This window comes from Pelobates fuscus, chromosome 5 (genome assembly GCF_036172605.1).
Source record: "Pelobates fuscus isolate aPelFus1 chromosome 5, aPelFus1.pri, whole genome shotgun sequence".
NCBI lineage: Eukaryota > Metazoa > Chordata > Amphibia > Anura > Pelobatidae > Pelobates > Pelobates fuscus.
Genome location: NC_086321.1, coordinates 386973016 through 386990370, shown reverse-complemented (window position 1 = coordinate 386990370; position 17355 = coordinate 386973016). Strand labels below are relative to the sequence as shown.

The window sequence follows — 17355 nt, the reverse complement described above, 5'->3', positions numbered from 1 at the left end:
GATATGTTATAAATCAATATAGATAAATGTTATATGTTATAAATCAATGTGTTATGTTATAAATTAATATAGATAAATGTTATGGTATGTTATAAATCAATATGTTATGTTATAAATTAATATAGATAAATGTTATGGTATGTTATAAATCAATATGTTGTTATAAATTAATATAGATAATTGTTATGGTATGTTATAAATCAATATGTTGTTATAAATTAATATAGATAAATGTTATGATATGTTATAAATGAATTGAAATGAATAGTTATAAATGAATGTTGTGTTATAAATCACTATAAATGAATGTCATGCTATGTTCTAACTAGAATTAATGACTAGAAATGAATTGGCCCTGCTCATGGGGCACAGCTGGCATTCACTATATATTTAAATGCCAGTAAGGTGTGACAGGGTAAAGTAGGTACCCTGGCCAGGGCAGCAGCAGCTGAGGGGTTAACACAGTTAGGGATAGTATAACAAATCTCACACAGCAGTGCAGGCAGTCTGTGAATTGGCAGCCAGTCCCTGAGGCAGGAGGAGTGACTCTGAATGAGCTCTCTTTGCAGCCTCTGGAGGACACTCAGACCTGGATCTGCTGCCTAGTGGCAGGATGCTGGCTCTCCCTGGGTGCCCTCTGTGCCCACTTCCCAATGGATTACTACAGGATTTATCTCTCCTCACTCTGGATTTATTTTCATTACCTGGGATACTTTAATCATGGACTAACCAATGGAAGGATCTCAGCCAGACCTGGGCAGGTAAGTGGTGACTCCCTGACCTACCTGAGTGTGTGATGGATGGGGTTAGTGTCAGCTTTAATAAGGGATACATTGTTTATTATTTACAAAGAAACAATATGATACTTAGTATATCCTAGACCTCTGATTGGTGTCTGTATACAATGACTGTCTATATAATACATTAATGTCTGTATACTATGACTGTGTCTATAATACATTAATGTCTGTATACAATGACTGTGTCTATATAATACATTAATGTTTGTATACAATGACTGTGTCTATATAATACATTAATGTCTGTATACTATGACTGTGTCTATATAATACATTAATGTCTGTATACAATGACTGTGTCTATATAATACATTAATGTCTGTATACTATGACTGTGTCTATATAATACATTAATGTCTGTATACAATGACTGTGTCTATATAATACATTAATGTCTGTATACTATGACTGTGTCTATATAATACATTAATGTCTGTATACAATGACTGTGTCTATATAATACATTAATGTCTGTATACAATGACTGTGTCTATATAATACATTAATGTCTGTATACAATGACTGTGTCTATATAATACATTAATGTCTGTATACAATGACTGTGTCTATATAATACATTCATGTTTGTATACAATGACTGTGTCTATATAATACATTAATGTCTCTATATATCAATGAATTAATGAATGAATGAATGTATGTAGATATATGATTAGGTAACTAAAATTATAGATCAGGGTGGTGCAGTAGACATTGCTTACCTAGATTTCAGTAAGGCTTTTGACACTGTTGCACATAGAAGGCTTATCAATAAACTACAATCTTTGAGTTTGGATTCCAATATTGTTGAATGGGTAAGGCAGTGGCTGAGTGACGGGCAACAGAGGGTTGTAGTCAATGGAGTATATTCGAAGCTTGGGCTTGTCACCAGTGGGGTACCTCAGGGATCTGTACTTGGACCCATTCTCTTTAATATTTTTATTAGTGATATTGCAGAAGGTCTTGATGGTAAGGTGTGTCTTTTTGCGGATGATACTAAGATATGTAACAGGGTTGATGTTCCAGGAGGGATAAGCCAAATGGCAAATGATTTAGGTAAACTAGAAAAATGGTCAGAGTTGTGACAACTGACATTTAATGTGGATAAGTGCAAGATAATGCATATTGGACGTAAAAACCCAAGGGCAGAGTACAGAATATTTGATAGACTCCTGACCTCAACATCTGAGGAAAGGGATTTAGGGGTGATTATTTCTGATGACTTAAAGGTAGGCAGACAATGTAATAGAGCAGTAGGAAATGCTAGCAGAATGCTTGGTTGTATAGGGAGAGGTATTAGCAGTAGAAAGAGGGAAGTGCTCATGCCATTGTACAGAACACTGGTGAGACCTCACTTGGAGTATTGTACGCAGTACTGGAGACCGTATCTTCAGAAGGATATTGATACCTTAGAGAGAGTTCAAAGAAGGGCTACTAAACTGGTTCATGGATTGCAGGATAAAACTTACCAGGAAAGGTTAAAGGATCTTAACATGTATAGCTTGGAGGAAAGACGAGACAGGGGGATATGATAGAAACATTTAAATACATAAAGGGAATCAACACAGTAAAGGAGGAGACTATATTTAAAAGAAGAAAAACTACCACAACAAGAGGACATAGTCTTAAATTAGAGGGACAAAGGTTTAAAAATAATATCAGGAAGTATTACTTTACTGAGAGGGTAGTGGATGCATGGAATAGCCTTCCAGCTGAAGTGGTAGAGGTTAACACAGTTAAGGAGTTTAAGCATGCGTGGGATAGGCATAAGGCTATCCTAACTATAAGATAAGGTCAGGGACTAATGAAAGTATTTAGAAAACTGGGCAGACTAGATGGGCCGAATGGTTCTTATCTGCCGTCACATTCAATGTTTCTATGTTTCTATATATTGAGGGGGTGGGGGGTTATGCCATTTAGGGGAACATTACTCAGGTGTGGATGACACCTGCTCAGTGGTGTTGGCACTCCTCTGTGTCAGAAAGTGGAGTTCACCCGGTGGCAGAGAGTGTACGGAGGAGGGATTGGCACAGAAACCATATATCACCTGTAAAATCGCAAAATATTAATTATTAACCCCTTCTGTTCTGGAGGGATGGAATCACTGACAGCTGTCTGTTTGTTTTATAAATGTTTTACTGATTTAAGTAATCCCGGGTACATTCCACTGGTACTACAGGGACTGGGATTTAAGGTTGTTATTATTAATTATTTATTATTATTATTATTATATAAACTGGGACTCTAGCTATAAGAATTTAGCCAATGCCAAAAGGACTAACCAATACTAACCAATGCTAATGAACCAATAATCAATGCTATAGGGGCTATCTGATACTATAGATACATATATAGATATAATCAATGCTATAGGGGCTATCCTCTACTATAGATACATATATAGATAAAATTGATGCTATAGGGGATATCTGATACTATAGATACATATATAGATATAATGGATGCTGTAGGGGCTATCCCATAATATAGATACATATATAGATATAATTCATGCTATAGGGGCAATCTGATACTATAGATACGTATATAGATATAATGGATGTTGTAGGGGTTATCCCATACTATAGATACATATATAGATATAATCAATGCTATAGGGGCTATCTGATACTATAGATACATATATAGATATAATCAATGCTATAGCGGTTATCTGATACTATAGATACATTTATATATATAATCGATGCTATAGGGGCTAACTGATACTATAGCTACAAATATAGATATAATCGATGCTATAGGGGCTATCCGATACTATAGAAACATATATAGATATAATCAATGCTATAGGGGCTATCCGATACTATAGATACATATATAGATATGATGGATGCTATAGGGGCTAACCGATACTATAGATACATATATAGATATAATGGATGCTATAGGGTCTATCCGATACTATAGATACATATATAGATATAACCGATGCTATAGGGGCTAACCGATACTATAGAAACATATATAGATATAATCGATGCTGTAGGGGCTAACCGTTACTATAGATACATATATAGATATAATGGATGCTATAGGGGCTAACCGATACTATAGATACATATTTAGATATAATGGATGCTATAGGGGCTAACCGATACTATAGATACATATATAATGTAATCGATGCTGTAGGGGCTAACCGATACTATAGATACATATATAGATATAATTGATGCTATAGGGGCTAACCGATACTATAGATACATATATAGATATAATGGATGCTATAGGGGCTAACCAATACTATAGATACATAAATAATCAATGCTGTAGGGGCTATCCAATACTATAGATACATATATAGATATAATGGATGCTATAGGGGCTAACCGATACTATAGATACATATATAGATATAATGGATGCTATAGGGGCTAACCGATACTATAGATACAAATATAGATAAAAATGGATGCTATAGGGGCTAACTGATACTATAGATACATATATAGTTTTAATGGTTGCTATAGGGGCTAACCGATACTATAGATACATATATAGTTTTAATGGTTGCTATAGGGGCTATCCAATACTATAGATACATATATAGATATAATGGATGCTATAGGGGCTAATTGATACTATAGATACATATATAGATATAATAGATGCTATAGGGGCTAACCGATACTATAGATACAAATATAGATAAAAATTGATGCTATAGGGGCTAACTGATACTATAGATACATATATAGTTTTAATGGTTGCTATAGGGGCTAACCGATACTATAGATACATTAATAGATATCATGAATGCTATAGGGGCTAACCGATACTACAGATACATATATAGATATAAATGATCCTATATGGGCTAACGGATACTATAGATACATATATAGATATAATGAATGCTATAAGGGCTAACTGATACTATAGATACATATATAGATATAATCAATGCTGTAGGGGCTAACCGATACTATAGATACATATATAGATATAATCGATGCACCTGAGGAAGACAGGTTGAAACATGTTCTGCTGCAATATTGTGTTTTATTCTAATTTGTTTTAAAGTCTCTCTCTGGGACCTATACTTACCTGAAACAAGGTGTAACTTCTAGTCTCTCTCTGGGACCTATACTTACCTGAAACAAGGTGTAACTGCTAGTCTCTCTCTAGGACCTATACTTACCTGAAACAAGGTGTAACTGCTAGTCTCTCTCTGGGACCTATACTTACCTGAAACAAGGTGTAACTGCTAGTCTCTCTCTGGGATCTATACTTACCTGAAACAAGGTGTAACTTCTAGTCTCTCTCTGGGACCTATACTTACCTGAAACAAGGTGTAACTGCTAGTCTCTCTCTGGGACCTATACTTACCTCAAACAAGGTATAACTGCAAGTCTCTCTGGGACCTACACTTACCTGAAACAAGGTGTAACTGCTAGTCTCTCTCTGGGACCTATACTTACCTGAAACAAGGTGTAACTGCAAGTCTCTCTCTGGGACCTATACTTACCTGAAACAAGGTGTAACTGCTAGTCTCTCTCTGGGATCTATACTTACCTGAAACAAGGTGTAACTGCTAGTCTCTCTCTGGGACCTATACTTACCTGAAACAAGGTGTAACTGCTAGTCTCTCTCTAGGACCTATACTTACCTGAAGCAAGGTGTAACTGCAAGTCTCTCTCTGGGATCTTTACTTACCTGAAACAAGGTGTAACTGGTAGTCTCTCTCTGGGACCTATACTTACCTGAAACAAGGTGTAACTGCAAGTCTCTCTCTAGGACCTATACTTACCTGAAGCAAGGTGTAACTGCAAGTCTCTCTCTGGGATCTTTACTTACCTGAAACAAGGTGTAACTGCTAGTCTCTCTCTGGGACCTATACTTACCTGAAACAAGGTGTAACTGCAAGTCTCTCTCTGGGACCTATACTTACCTGAAACAAGGTGTAACTGCTAGTCTCTCTCTGGGACCTATACTTACCTGAAACAAGGTGTAACTGCTAGTCTCTCTCTAGGACCTATACTTACCTGAAGCAAGGTGTAACTGCAAGTCTCTCTCTGGGATCTTTACTTACCTGAAACAAGGTGTAACTGGTAGTCTCTCTCTGGGACCTATACTTACCTGAAACAAGGTGTAACTGCAAGTCTCTCTCTAGGACCTATACTTACCTGAAGCAAGGTGTAACTGCAAGTCTCTCTCTGGGATCTTTACTTACCTGAAACAAGGTGTAACTGCTAGTCTCTCTCTGGGACCTATACTTACCTGAAACAAGGTGTAACTGCAAGTCTCTCTCTGGGACCTATACTTACCTGAAACAAGGTGTAACTGCTAGTCTCTCTCTGGGACCTATACTTACCTGAAACAAGGTGTAACTGCTAGTCTCTCTCTAGGACCTATACTTACCTGAAGCAAGGTGTAACTGCAAGTCTCTCTCTGGGATCTTTACTTACCTGAAACAAGGTGTAACTGGTAGTCTCTCTCTGGGACATATACTTACCTGAAACAAGGTGTAACTGCTAGTCTCTCTCTAGGACCTATACTTACCTGAAGCAAGGTGTAACTGCAAGTCTCTCTCTGGGTTCTTTACTTACCTGAAACAAGGTGTAACTGCAAGTCTCTCTCTGGGACCTATACTTACCTGAAACAAGGTGTAACTGCTAGTCTCTCTCTGGGATCTATACTTACCTGAAACAAGGTGTAACTGCTAGTCTCTCTCTGGGACCTATACTTACCTGAAACAAGGTGTAACTGCTAGTCTCTCTCTAGGACCTATACTTACCTGAAGCAAGGTGTAACTGCAAGTCTCTCTCTGGGTTCTTTACTTACCTGAAACAAGGTGTAACTGCTAGTCTCTCTCTGGGACCTATACTTACCTCAAACAAGGTGTAACTGCTAGTCTCTCTCTGGGACCTATACTTACCTGAAACAAGGTGTAACTGCTAGTCTCTCTCTGGGACCTATACTTATCTGAAACAAGGTTTCTGTTTGACGCCTTCACTTTTTCGAGCCAACTTACTGTGCGTTTTTTTTATTTTGAGAGATTGTCACAATAAAAGGGCAGATTGTCACTGTGAGCGGGCACACACTGGGCAAATGGAAGGTGGCACGGTGAGAAGGTGTCAGATCAGGAGGAGGTGGGCAAGCCGGCAGCTCTCACAATATGGAATGAATTATGTAATCTAAGGTGTGATTTCTTCACAATCTTCACATGGTACCTCAGGAATTTAGCATATTGCTGGACAGCACTTTCAGACCTTGTCAGACTGAGTATACAACGATACATGGCGATATGAAACCCCAGCCTCTCGTAGCCCAAGTAAACGTGGCTAAACATGCTGAATGTATCTTCTGGCTGGGACAATTGGATTCTCCAGGTATCTGAGCACGATAGTTTAACCCCTTAAGGACCAAACTTCTGGAATAAAAGGGAATCATGACGTGTCACACACGTCATGTGTCCTTAAGGGGTTAATAATGATATTCCATTAGAAGAAATATTACAGATTCCGCCATTTGTGGGGGAATCTCATTAAATTTCAATCTGATCCTCGAGCCCAGCACCTCGGCTCCATGTAAATAGCCAGAACTAACTGACTAGTCCATGTAGGGGCAGTACGTCTGTTTTGATACTTCACCAGATCAAAGTATGAAAGCAAACAGCCATTTGGTCACCTGTGCTCTGGGATATTAAGGTAATATAAATGGTTAAAAGGAGATTCCATGGCAGGCGTCAAATCTAAGCTCTGCAATCTGACCACACAACACCCCAGCAATTACTACATTTAAATCCCATTTAACGACGTAGTTATACACAGGCAGACAGCCACACACACAGGCAGACAGCCACACACACAGGCAGACAGCCACACACACACTCATAGGCAGACATAGAAACATAGAATGTGACAGCAGATAAGAACCATTCGGCCCATCTAGTCTGCCCAGACAGTCACACATAGGCAGTCACACACACAGGCAGACAGTCATACACACAGGCAGACAGTCATACACACAGGCAGACAGTCACACACACAGGCAGACAGTCATACACACAGGTAGACAGTCATACACACAGGCAGACAGTCATACACACAGGCAGACAGTCATACACACAGGCAGACAGTCACACACACAGGCAGACAGTCACACACACACAGGCAGACAGTCATACACACAGGCAGACAGTCATACACACAGGCAGACAGTCATACACACAGGCAGACAGTCATACACACAGGCAGACAGTCATACACACAGGCAGACAGTCATACACACAGGCAGACAGTCATACACACAGGCAGACAGTCATACACACAGGCAGACAGTCATACACACAGGCAGACAGGCATACACACAGGCAGACAGGCATACACACAGGCAGACAGTCATACACACAGGAAGACAGTCATACACACAGGCAGACAGTCACACACACAGGCAGATAGTCATACACACAGGCAGACAGTCATACACACAGGCAGACAGTCATACACACAGGCAGACAGTCACACACACAGGCCGACAGCCAAACACAGACAGTCACACACACAGGCAGACAGTCACACATAGTTACCTCTGTTCCTTGTGGAGGCAGACAGGCAGTGCAGCTCCTGGATTCTGGTTGTTGGGGGAAGCAGGGACTTCTTCCTGCTTCCCCAGCAGCAGTTACAGTGCACTTTTAGCTCCGCCCCTGCAGTATGGTAAGCCCCGCCCCTGCACAGTAAGCCTCGCCCCGCCACAAATTTAAATTTTTTTTAATTCTGGCCGGCCATGTGTGAGCTGTGTTGGCCGCACGGCGCCCCCTGCTTCATGGGGCCCTGTGCGACCGCACAGCTCGCACACCCCTAAGGTCGGCCCTTATAATCCACTTCTGTACGCAGCGAGCTATGTCTATTATCAGGGCACGTGACACCGAAATTACAATGTGTCCCCATCTTAGGGTCTAGGCTGCTGTTTCATCTGGATGTGTATGTATTGTGAGAGAAAATGTGAAATGGTTGTTTAGGGAATATATATTAGGCCTGATTTACTAAACAGCAGCCTGAGGTTTCTCAATTAAATGCCCCAGGGAGAGATGTTAGGTTTGTAAGATACATCGCTGATACTCTGCAAACCATGGTAAGGGGTCCCTGGGGCGGAGCATTTGGAGAGCAGGGTGGGCCCGTGCTCCAATAGCACTATTTGCTATATAACAGCCAGACCAGATCTTGTATTTACCTTAGGAGTTCCAGAGATATGAACTAATTGATCCTCACCTGTAGCTGGTCAATTGGCAGGCAGGCTTTTTTTTTTTAATTCTTTATTTTTGGTCGTGACACGTAACAATGTGCAGTTGGTATTACAATCGGATGGCTTGCGCAGAAGCCTGTATTGGCATAGTAAGACAATTCTATGGTTAAAACAACATTGCGGCTCACGCAGAAGCCAATGTTAACGTAGTGTTGTAGGCTTGTTTATTCAAAATTGCAGGCAGAAACATGTCCCGTCACTGTTTTATTTTAAAATTTTCGTATAGATATCTATTTTGGTAGTGACGAAGAATGGTACCCAATTGTTGTAGCATTTTAAGGGCTTACGCAGAAGCCAGCATTCACATTATGCAATACAATATTTCGTGGTTACAGTGTTGTAGTGTACGCAAAGGCCTTTATGAACATTGTGTTACTGGGGCGGTTCATGCGGTCTCTGCACTATAATGTACTGTCACTTTTAACTTTTATACCTTCTTAACATCCTTAAGAACTTAACATCAAGCAAAGAGAAAAAGGCAGGCAGGCTTTTAAAAGAAGGGATCAGCTGCTGCAGAGTGAGGGAGAAAGAGCCAGAGGAATGGTGTGTGTTGCAGCTATATTTTGCTATTGTAAATTGGTAGGTGGGAAAGCCACCCAATTCCAGGTAGTGATTACTGTGTTTAGTAAGTGCTCAAACAAGAGCAAGGAATTTTGTTTTGTTTATTTTATTTTTACGCACCTCTATATTTTGCACCAAATAAATCAGAAAAACTGAGCTGGATGTTTCCTGGACTTTGATTACCCTAGAAGGCTGTGGCTACCATAAGATCTGTGACAAAATCCTACCGGTAAAAGAGGTGGTTTGTTACAGTATATAAAAACACATTAAAGACCACTTGAGACTCAGAATACCCGGGTAGCGAAATGATACAAGGGTCTGTTATTTGAGAAATGTTGTTGGGTAAAACACGGGAGGCAATGTGTTGAAATGACACCTAGAGTTGGAGAACTCTGTCCTCATATGGGGCGCAAACTATCCTTATATGGCTGTCATGGGGCGCAAACCATCTTTATATGGCTGTCATTGGGCGCAAACCAACTATATGGCTGTCATAGGACACACACACACTCACACACACACTAACAGACACACACACACACACACACTAACAGACACACACTCACTAACAGACACACACACTAACAGACACACACACACACACACTAACAGACACACACTCACTAACAGACACACACACACTAACAGACAAACACACTCAGACACACACTAACAGACAAACACACACACTAACAGACACACACTAACACACACACACTCACTAACATACACACACACACACTAACAGACACACACTCACTAACAGTCAAACACAGACACACACTAACAGACACACACAGACACACACTAACAGACATACACACTCACTCACTCACTCACATTAATACACTCACTTTTTTTTTATTTAGCCCCCCCCCCAGCCTCCTTATCTTTGGGAATGCTGGGGGAGGGGAGGTTCTCCCTCTCCCTGGGGTCTAGTGGGGCTGCTGGGCTGCTGGGCGGGCAGGCGGCACTGCTGAGGGGGCACTTTTCCCTGAGCTCTCTGCTCAGCTCCCTCGTGCGCCGCAGTGTGATACCGGGAGCTGGAATATGACGTCAGAGCTCAGCAGAGCGCTCAGGGGAAACTGCTCCCTCGCCAGCGCCGCCCACCCGCCTGGCTTGTCAGTTAGCCGCAAGGCTAACAAGACATTTGCCCTGGGCATTTGGGGGCGGCTTTTTTTTGCCGCGAACTGGAAAATGCTGCCCTCGCGGCTAAAACGTCCCTGCATGGGGCACAAACCAACCTTATTTGGCTGTCATTGGGCGCAAACTATCCTTATATGTCTGTCATGGGGCGCAGGCTGTGCTACTGTCCTGACACGGGACGCTGGCTGTGCTACTGTCCTGACACGGGACGCTGGCTGTGCTACTGTCCTGACACGTTACGCAGGCTGTGCTACTGTCCTAACACGGGGCGCAGGCTTTGCTACTGTCCTGAAACTGGGCATAGGCTGTCCTACTGTCCTGAAACTGGGCGCAGGCTGTGCGACTGTCCTAACACGGGGCGCAGGCTGTCCTGAAACGGGGAGCAGGCTGTCCTGAAACGGGGGTGGGGTTAACACAGAACATGCCACAGATACTGCTCAGAGATGGAGTGTAACTAAGTGCCTGAGGTATCATAGAAATTCGATACAGGCAATGTGAAGGTGACTGAATTAACCACTTAACTCCCAGCAGGTTAATCTAGGCTGCTAAGTATGCTTTCATTTATTTCACTTCTGTACAGACAGACCACGAGTGAGCTCTGGGGATCAGAAAGGGCTCCTTCATAAAATCCCAAAGGGAATGAAGGCATCTTTTATTGTTCATAATAGCCGCCTCCCATAATATTATGAATGCAGAAGCCCAGACTCCCCTGTCCAGCAGCTTTGCCTGGAGTCTAAAGCTGTAATAATTCAGCCCATTGTGAGGCCAGGACACAGACCCTTCTGTCCTAATGTTCTCTCTGAGTTCACCATTAAAGGACCATCAGAACAAGCCCCCCATTCTGCTCTGAAGAGGGTCTCTATGTCTCCTCAGATAGCATTTGTCCTGTCGAGCTCAGAGTATAAAAAGCAGAGGTCCCAGCGTGGTACAGAGGATAGAGACTGCCTTTCATTTCTCCCCAGAGGGGAGACAAACACACACTTTGTTCTGCAGAGTCAGCTACTAACACAACACGTTTGTTTGAGAGCTAAAGGGGAAGGAGGGGGGGTTAAAATAGCTGGAAAATAAATAATAGCCTCCTCTTATGTAGGCCCTGCAGGCAGAGAGCAGGGGGTGAGTGGGGTAAGAGAGAACGGGTGACAGAGGACTCAAAAACAGCTGGCAGACGACGAGATAAGATTGCATGAGCATGGACAGCATATGAGGTGTGATATCACAACCATAAGAGAAAAACAGCATTGGCACCACCGTAATCTCCTACACATACAACAAGTGCTAGTGCTACCATAACCTCTTACACATACAGGACTCTTCCCTGTATGTCCCAGGCTGCTGAATGGGTGTCCGTCATCCCCGATCTCCCTTGTGCTCACAAGTATGGAGTTGTGAGTACTTGGTGGGCAGAGGCCAGCGGCACTCTGCTCCATAGTCAGCGTTACAGCTGGGTAGGATAGAGGGTCGTCAGGTCCTGGACTGAGGTTTCTGCTGGGGTGGCCTGTGGGTATTCATGGCCCTGGACAAAGGGAAAGGGGAGGGCAGAAGCCAACTGCTCTCTGTCCAGGTGCCAGCTCTTCCACTGGGGGGACTGGTATGTAGTCCTGCCCTGTAACAAGGGGGCAGGTAGGGCAGAGGTCAGTCGCACTCTGCCCTGATGCCAGCTCTTCTGCTGGATGGGGTCAAAGCCCCCAGGACCCAGTTGTGAATTTGCTGCTGCGGGGAGGGGTTGTCCACCACCTTCCTCTGGTATCCCTGCTGTGGCTGTTGGGGATCCAAGACAGCTGTACAGCATCCCGGTAGATCTGGTGCAGAGACTGCGGTCCCATCTGCACCATTGGGGTCAGCGGTGCTGTCCCCCTTTAGTTGGTGGAGAGGGACCAGTTGTCTCATCTTCCAGTATCTCTGACTGCTGTTGGAGGTCAGTTGCCTCCACTCTCCAGGATACCATCAGCACTGTAGTCCCCAGCTCAATGAACTCAATTATCTCCAGACACAAAAACACACATTTTTATAACATATTAAAAATACCCCCAAAACACATGGAAACCCCAATATAGTCATATCTCCTGAGAGCCCCGATCTGGGGGACCAACATATCTAAAAATCACCAAAATTGGTTCAGGATTTCCATAAAGGTCATATTTTGACCGAGCACACACCAGGCTCCTGCCCAAAAGAGTTCCATGAATTCAGGATGTGCGGTCGGTCTCTTTTGGGAATACCTAAAATAGTCCAAAACACCGAAAGTAACAGTTCGTGTGTAGATTCAGTCTATGCCTCTCATTTGAAAGCTTGCTCCCACCGAACGCCGCTCTTCTCATAAGAACGCCACTGAACATACTTGGAGATGGAAGTCCCAGCGGTGTTCGCGCTGACGAGTGTCCGATTATAGTTCCATGCACTCGACGACCAAACACCGCTGTATGTGTTCGTGACTAAAGATGGCCGCTGCCATGTGTTCGCACCAACGACGGCCACCCAGCTAACGTTGTGGATAAGGTGTTGATAAGGGTCAAAAGAGTTAACAAGCAGCACACGACTGTTCTGGGTGGTCGGTCCGTTCAACAGTTCATTCGGTATACGAACAACATTAGTCTGATCCGTTCGGCACCAACAAATATCAAGATAAAATCTTAACAATAAATGGGTGGAGCGCTTGATAATATTTACATGCAATAATTGCTTACCCTTTATTAAATTAAGTGTAGAGATTCTGATGTATTTGAATACACAAATAGGAGAATAATAACACAGAAAAAAAAGTAAATAGGAGAGTAAATAGGTGAGAAAACTCACAATCTTCAGAGCCTGAGAATTAAGGCTCTATAGAAGCACAGTGGTGCTTATATAGGTGGCACCCCACCATCTTCTAACGGAATCCTCTCTCAGGATAAAGCAGACAAAACAGAAGGAGCTTATAGAGTAGTATATTAAAATATCATTGGTGTCAAAGGTATATAATAAATGGACTCTCACCTTCTGAAGAGCCTATTGATGCCTCGGCTCTAAAGTGGGAACATTTAGTGTCAATTTTAGGGGGTGACTCTCCCCTATCTGGAACCTGGAATTTGGACTAGTAGGCAGATTGGTATTTATTTAACATATATATTTATTTATTTTAAAAAAGCAGTCAAATAAAAAAAACAAGCACTTATTAGTCTCTTTGTGTGCCAAAACGCATTTCGCTGGTATAAGCTTCCTCAGTTGGCTGTAAATAACTTCTGAGTTCCAGATTTATTTTTAAATGAGCGCCGCCATGCAGAATTGCGGTCACGTGATGGTCATATCCAATGGTGTGGTGTGAGGGCAAATTGCCATTCCTTGTTGCAGAATAGTGGTTTCAAAGTTCGGGCGCCAGAAAAAGGAAATATCCGGTGCCCTCCAATTTTACAGATAGTCGGTCGCGTCTACCAGAAGTGATCCGTTCGACAAGCCCCAAATACCGAACCATACAAGTACAAAAGGCATGAACAGTGTCTATAAGCAAGGTCTATCACAGGGGCCATAGTCCTAGGGCAAGAGGCTGGCAAGCAAGCCCCTCCAAGAACCAGTGCGAGGTTCCTTTCACCACAACATACATTAGGAATTGCTGTAAACTGGATACTGATCATATTTGAGAATCCAAATCTTTTTTTTTTTTTTATCAGTGTTATGATAATTTATTTTATAAGTTATTTAAAATAAATATGATTCCTTGCTCTAATTTCACACATTCTCTGTCAGAAGAATTAAAGGGACACTAATGCCACCCACTTTCCTTCATGCCATAGGATTCTGTTTTAGGTCAGTTCTGCTTTAAGTGTTTCCACAAGTCTCAGAGGCCTGAACTGATGGCTTAGCATTGACCACCCCAGTAGGTCTCAGCTCCGGGGATTGAATGGTCCCAGCAGCTCTGTAGCAGTAAGAGATGCTTTCAAACATCAGGAATTATGGGGCCTCATACTCTGGAGTAAAGTAAATATTTGTGTGAGACAACAGGAGGTTACTCCAGAGCAAAGAAATGGCAGGCAGGAACACCATTTTGCTGTTATGACCTACTGCAAACCAGATGCATAGCCAGACACCAGCTTCTGGCAGTTTCTGATGAATCTTAGCCCATTGTTTATGAGCAATGGCCTCCAGTTAAGTAATATTCTTGGTTTTGACTGCTGCGACCACCTTCTTCAAATCTCACCCGAGATCTTCTATGGGTTTCAAGTCAGGTGACTGTGATGGCCACTGTAGATTTTTCTAGGACTTCTTCTGCAACCAAGTCTTGGTGGAATTTGAAGTGTGCTTGTGATCATTGTCTTGTTGGAAGGTCCAGTGATGCCCAAGTTTCAGCTTCTATCACAGACGGCATGACATTTTCTCCTAGGATTTCCTGATACTTCAATTAATCAATCTTGCCTTCCACCTGCTGCAGGTTTCCAGTGCCAGAGGATGCAAAGCAGGCCCAGAGCATCACCGAGCCACCACCATGCTTAACTGTAGGCAGTGTTCTTTTCGGCTAATGTTTCATTCTTCTTCCTCCAGACATACCGCTGACCCATTGGGCCAAAATGTTCCAATTTTGTTTCATCCCTCCACAGAAGTAAATCCCAAAACTTCTGTGGCTAATTTATATGATTTTGAGCATATAGGAGCCAACGTTTCTAATGCTTCTGAGTCTGTAGTGGTATATGTCTTGGATTTCTGGCATGGAAACCTTCTGCGTTTAGTATGTGCCTTTCTGTGCTCACTGAAACCTCAGTGCCTGTTGCCACCAAGTCTTGCTGCAGGTCTTTTGCAGTCACTCTTGGGTTTTTCACAGCCTGTCATCTCAGAAATCTGGTTGCAGCCATTGATAGATTCCTTTTTCTGCCTTATCCAGATAGTGTAATCACTGTTCTCAGAGCCGGCCTTAGGCAAATAGGCGCCCTGTGCGAAAAGTCTTCATGGCGCCCCCCCCACCAAGTTGCCTGAATACAGTAACAAACACAGGCACCAGGGACGTGTGTATCGCGAGGCAAACAAGGCATCTGCCTTGGGCGGCACTTTACAGGGGGTGGCAAAAAAAGCCGCCACCAAACCCCCAGGCAGATCCCCCCCGAGGCTGGCAGCAGGCAGCGAAGGAGCATACTCACCTGAGCTCTTCCTGCTCAGCTCCCTCTGCGCCGCTTAATGAAGCCGGGAGCAGGAATATGACATCAGTCCGGCTCCCAGCATCACTAAGCACCGCCTACTCAGCCTGTGCGGCCCCTGCCTGCCCGCCCAGCAGCCACACTGGACTGCAGGTAAGAAATACACTCCAGCTCTCCCAGGGAGGCTGGGTGGATTTAAAATAAAATTAAAAAAATATAAGTGTTAGTGGAAATGTCTGTGTGTATGTGTGTCTGTGAGTGTGTATGTCTAAGTGTTTGTGTGTGTGTGTCTGTGAGTGAATGTGTGTGTCGGTCAGTGAGTGTGTATGTGTCGGTCAGTGGGGGCGTGCGTCTTTCAGTGAGTGCATGCCTCTGTCAGTGAGAGTGTGCATCTGTCAGTGTGTGTCCACGTAATAGTGTGTGTGTGTGTATGTCATTGTTTGTCAGTGTATATGAGAGTGTGTGTCTGTCAGTGAGTGTGCGTCTGTCAGTGAGTGAGTGCAGCCTTGACAGGAAGGGGTGGGGGAAATTTAAACTTGGTTACAGGCATGTGTACACACACACACTCAGTTAAAGGCAGTCACACATACAGGCACAGGCACACACAATGGCACAGCTACAGTGACACACACAATTAGAGTCACACACACAGACAGTCACACACAGACAGACAGATACAGACAGACAGACACACACAGGCAGACAGTCACACACGCAGGCAGGCAGACAGTCACACACAAACGCAGGCAGGTAGTCACACACAGGCAGTCACACACGCAGGCAGGCAGTCACACACACACAAACACAGGCAGTCACACACAGGCAGGCAGTCACACACAGAAAGAGTCACACACACACAGACAGTCACACACACGCAGACAGTCACACACACGCAGACAGTCACACAGACAGACAGTCTCACACACACAGTCACACACACACACACAGTCACACACACAGACAATCACTCAGACAGACAGTCACACACAGGCAGGCAGTCACACACACACACTCACAGTCACACAGTCAGACAGTCACACACACAAAGACAGTCACACACACACACAGACAGTCACACACACACAGACAGACACACACACACACAGACAGTCACACAGTCAGACAGTCACACACACAAAGACAGTCACACACACACAGACAGTCACACACACGCAGACAGACACACACACACAGACAGTCACACACACACACACAGACAGTCACACAGACAGACAGTCACAAAAACAGGCAAACAGTCACACACACACACACACACACTTACCTCTTTCCAGTGGATGCAGTTGGCTGATGGGGAAGTAGGGACTCCTTCCCTCTTCCTGTGCAGCAGGGCCTTTGGGAGGTATTAGCCCCGCCTCTGCCTCGTGATAAGCCCCGCCCCCGCTGCTCGGTAAGCCCCGCCCCCTCTGCCACAATTTATTTTTTTTTTAATAGACCCGGGTGGAGAATAATTAATCCTC

General features: G+C 43.4%; 1 long non-coding RNA gene across 1 annotated transcript in view; it reads left to right on the top strand.

Annotated features, from left to right (window-relative positions):
- The first annotated feature begins 560 nt into the window (after positions 1-560).
- The window catches only part of LOC134611982 (uncharacterized), a 260146-nt gene continuing 243351 nt past the window's right edge, over positions 561-17355 (top strand). The window contains exon 1 of the long non-coding RNA XR_010090922.1: positions 561-761. This is a non-coding gene — a long non-coding RNA (uncharacterized LOC134611982). The remainder of the gene's footprint in view (positions 762-17355) is intronic.